We start from the raw sequence: 4,887 nt of genomic DNA, 5'->3' as shown, positions 1-4,887 counted from the left end.
GGCCTAAATATAACAGACTGTACAAACATGAAGAAAAATAAATCTCCATGTGCTGAAAAAGAAGTTTCTCAACTCATAATGGCATTTCCTCCTTCGTAGGGTCTCCATCAGGTTGTTTTTTGAGGGTAAAGAGGGAGAAGGGCAGGAAAAAAAGAGCAAGAACAAGCACAGCTGTTCAGGACTTGGACGCGTGACATCCTGTCATAGGAGGGGACGTCACTTCTAGCTCACTGGGAAATGCAGGGTCAAGCTTTTCAAAACAAGCAGGTCTGATCTGAAAACGAGCTGTGTGATCTCTCACAGGGAAGCTTTGCTACTTGAGGAGAAAGGGAAATGATCAGAGGTAGCCTTTCATCTAGGGGAAACGTGGTTGAATGAAGAGCTGGTGAGTGGTGGAAGTGGAAGTGCTGATGGTTTCTCCTGTGCTTGGAGGTAAGAAGCTGGTAGGCTGGGCAGCTGAGGCTTTCCCCAGCATTCAGGATCAAAACACTCCTTGATTTACACCAGCTGTAAGGAATATGCTATAAAAATCTACCCTACGGAAAGAAAAAAAAAAAGAGTAATTTCTGAACACCAGTTGTGATTCAGTTACTCAGAGCAGCACAGGGAATATCTGTTCTTATGTATTTTATCCCTGCTATGGTATGACAGTGAATAGTTTCCCTGATGACGAGTGACAGCAGACCAGGATGACAGTGAATGGGAGCAGTAAAGCTGACACCAGAAGACATGTGCCGCTGTGCAGCTGCCCTTTGCCCACTGGAGAACATCTTCCCATGCACCCAGCTTGCTGTGGGATTGTGACGGTGGCCACACCAAGGGGCTGTTCGTGGTCCAAACAAGTCTCTGAAAAATAACCACAGGCTCAGACTGCACAGCAGAGTAAAGAGCAGCAGAAAAGAAAAATACAAAAGCAAGGCAAGAACATGTGGTATCTTCTAAGAATACTTTCCATGTGTCCAACAACCTGCAGCTCAGGTGTTCCCCATGATGGCGGCTGAGTCATTTGGATTTAAAAGCCTTCCATGCATTGTTCTCCTGTGAATTCATCCACTAGGGTTCTTTGTTTGTTTGTTTTGAACCCTCAGTTGTCTCTTTTCCAGACTAAAGAGAAACCCTACAGAGCTCACTGTGTGCTTTTGTCACCCTCTGCACCTTTCCTGGCTCTTCTGTACTCCTTGAGATGAGAGCACAAGAGCACGGCGCGCATTTACAATCGGTGGAAACTCCTCTCTCCCTGGCCCATTACTGCCGAGGCAGTGGGCAGGAGCTAACGAAGGCAGCCCCTTACAGCCACAGATGTTGTTCCCCTACTTCCAGCTGCACTTCATCAGTAACTCTGCGAGTGCACTGCTGCCAAGCCCCTGACTCAACCACCACCAGTAGCTACAAGGCCCCTGATGGCTATGCATGAATTAAGCAGAAAAGTAACCAGACAAGAGCAAAGAGCAAGTTCTCGGTGCGTGTTGGTGTTGCTGCACTGCTGTAGCAGGAGTAAAAGTGCCGAGGCGAAGCAGGCATTTCCATTTTTCAGACTGCTTTAGCCTAGCACTGCTTTGCCTGAGATTGCCAGAAGTGATGTTGCTATAACAACTACACCCCTTCTTCGTCAGCATCCGAAATAACATTTCTGTCAGGGGTTGGAGTAGAGCCTTCTCGTCCTCCCTGAAAAATTAGGTTTACACCTGGCTGGTATAAAGAAGCAGAGGCTGTTGAAGATAAGTACTTGGTTGTTTATGGCAAGACCCCAGGACTGTATAAATGTCTTTCAAACCAGAGAACAAGAGATGGGGAGCTACCAGGACTGCATCTTACCTACAGATGCAGGCACCTGGCCAGCGATGTGTTCTGGCTTGGTTGATTCACCAGGTGGGTGTATTAACCACCCATGAGAAGTATCAAACCTCGAAATCTTACCATGTTTGCTACAGCCGTGGAATATATATTTAGGAAAATGTTACGGCTTCTTTGCCTCTGTCTTTCAGTCCCCTGGTAAAATTGCTCCCTTTGTAACAAAGGGAGTTTGACACTTAGGCGCAGGAGATGCAATTTTCCAACCCATTTGTGAGGTCCTCCTGCTTGCTTTAGTCCCTGCTGCTCATGTCACCACAGAGCCGTCTTGGTCCCATCAGAACAGGTTCCAGCACCATTCAGGTGCAACATCTTCACCTCCTAGGTGCCACGTCCCTGAGCTGAGGTCCCGGTGTACTTATATCAGCAGAAGTCTGTACCAACAGAACGAAACCCTGCTTTCCTCCCTGTGAGAGTCTGTGGCTATGGCTGCAGAACCCCCCTGTGCACCCTTTAACTGCCTACTAGCAGGGAAACTCAGCCCTGTGTTCTCCAAGTGAGAAGCAAAGAGAGAAGAGAGATGTCAATTTTCCCTTTTACACTGAAAAGATACATAGGAATCAGAGGAAATTTGGGAAGTGACACATGAATAGGGTAAATGGCAAACACATGCTGTTTTCCTGGGCAGCAAAATCAAAAAGCCAAATATAAGAGAAAAAGGAAACACAGCAACTCATGTGATATGACTGCAGGTTAGAGTGAAAATAACTTCAAATGATTGAGAAGTCGCAGCTGTGTGTTGCGTTGCTGCTCTCTCCCTATCCTCCCATCACATTTGCATCATGGGAAATGAGCTTTTTGGTCCTAAAGTCCACAGTGTCAGAAGCGTTTCTTAGCCAGATCTGCACGGGCACCTAATGTGGGTTGTAATTCTCATTGATCTCAAAGTCTTTGAGAATCTGAGCTTATATTATCTATCATTCCATTTTCAAAGCTGTCTAGGATACTGGCTAATATGGGCATCTGGGAGAATTGCTGGGATGTCAAAAGGCTCTTTTACTAACCTGCATTAAAGCAAGTTGGACTCTCTAGTTAAATAGCATCATTATCAAATCCAGAAGAAAAAAAGCCAACAGCAAACCCACGCAGAGTATATTACACACTACTGTGGCTGTTTAAGAGTCGGTCAGTGCGGATTTTAGAGTATCAGCCCTACTGGGACATAGGGAGAGGAAAACAAGGCAGAAGAAGCATATCACCTGCCTTAAATTAGAGCCGAGACTTCCTGCATCAGGGAGTGTGAGTTCAGTCTCTGGCACAGCGCAGGCCCATGCCCCGGGCTGAAGCCCCCTGGTCCTGCTGACTCGTGGGGCATTAGTTGTGCGTCTCGGGGGGGGTGAGGAGGTCCAACCTCTGCCTTGTAACCCCAAGCTTGCAAAGGAGCTTTGAGAAAAATGAATGAGCGGCTCCATTAGCAGCAGAGGATACGTTGAGCAGAGCCACCACATCTTGCTGGTGGACACGGCGAGGCAGTGGGGGCAGCAGCAGGAGCGGGCTGAAAGCTTTTTCCGAGTGCCACAGGAAAAGCAACCATTATGAGAGTGCACTAAAAGCCTATTCATTGCTAAGGAAAGGGCTACTGAAGAATGTGGGACCCATGCCGAAAGCTGCCAGCCAGAGCAACAGGAAGATTATTAAGGCCTTTGCAAAGTGCCCCGTCTCCTTCCTTTGGCAGTGGTGATTCTGGACATGGAGTCATTTCAGACCTACCCATTGAAATCCTGTAAATAGCTGTCTGCAGGGAGGGAGAAGCTGGGTTCCAGCAAAGGGTGTTTCTTCGTGTGGGAACCATAGGTAAAACACCCCTAGCAGGGCCAGATCTGGTCGGGAAGGAGAGCGAATGCACACCCTGGACAAGCTCTTCTTGAGCTTTTGGATGTTAAAGGGAGTGACTTGAACTCCCAGAGGAAGCAAACGTGGCAGTTTTCTGCTGTGCTCCTCAGCAGCAGGCAGTGATGTCCTAATTCATGCTGGCTGCTTGTGTGGGGTCTGTGCACACAGGAGGCTGGGACTGGGAAAGCTTTCCAGTCTTCAGACGGGAATATTTCACCTCGAGTCCGCAGCTACCTGTTCTGACCGATGAGAGAGCCATCTTTTGCTTTCTGCCTTCCTTCTTCTCCCGCTCTTCTATTCCCTTCCTTTTCCCCACCTCCGTTTTCATCTCCTTGGAGCCATTTGGGAAAAGTGCCTGCCAGACAAATCCTAGCCAAGGGGCACCCATCCAAGGAACAAAATCCCCGAGAAATGCCTCCTACAGGCTCTCTCTTTGCTCTCTATGGTGATGCTGATCCTGTGGCCCTTGAAGGAGATTGCTGTGCTCACAACTATTACTAAAAGCAAGGCACAACCTGTAGGGGTAGGTGCTGCACAAACAGCAATGGAGAAAATTCCTGCCTTCAGGAATTTCTGCGGGGTGAGAAGAGAAGTGGAGTCACGGGGAGGTAAAGTGACTTGCCCAAGGTTACCCAGTCCATCCAGCTCTTTGATACGCTTTGTCCCGTGATGTCCTCTCCCTGGGTCTGTACCATGGATGAGGAGGCAATAGCAGAGCTCCAGACTGGAAGCGCCGCTCTCCTGCCACTGGGAACAGCTTGGCAAGGCACCAGCACAGATAAGGAGGTGAAGAGGGGTGGTGATCACCACCCGTGGGGTGGTGATGGTCTGTTGACTACTCTTGACTGCCAGGAGACTCCAACATCACTGCTTTCATAGCCAACTGCTTAAAAGCCATGACTCTGTCCCCTCCAAAACCATGAGACTTTATAGTTTAGAAGCATGGGGTTTAAAAGAAAAAACGTTCTTCATTTACCTTTGGATCTGGAGCCCGTGGGTCGTATTTCTGAGCTTTTTCCCCCACAGCCATAATATTTAGAAACATACCTCTCCTGCCCTTCAGTTAGAAAACACAGAACATCTTCCTTGCCTGCTCATTCACACATATTCACAGACCTGAAGTCTTTTAGCCCTCCAACTCTCTGTCCATCTCCATTAATGTTGGCCAATGGCTTCAAGCTAAGAAAGAAGCAGCAGGTAGAG

Source organism: Cygnus atratus, chromosome 3 (genome assembly GCF_013377495.2).
Source record: "Cygnus atratus isolate AKBS03 ecotype Queensland, Australia chromosome 3, CAtr_DNAZoo_HiC_assembly, whole genome shotgun sequence".
NCBI lineage: Eukaryota > Metazoa > Chordata > Aves > Anseriformes > Anatidae > Cygnus > Cygnus atratus.
The sequence above is the reverse complement of the archived record's forward strand: the minus strand, read 5'-3'. Positions refer to the sequence as shown.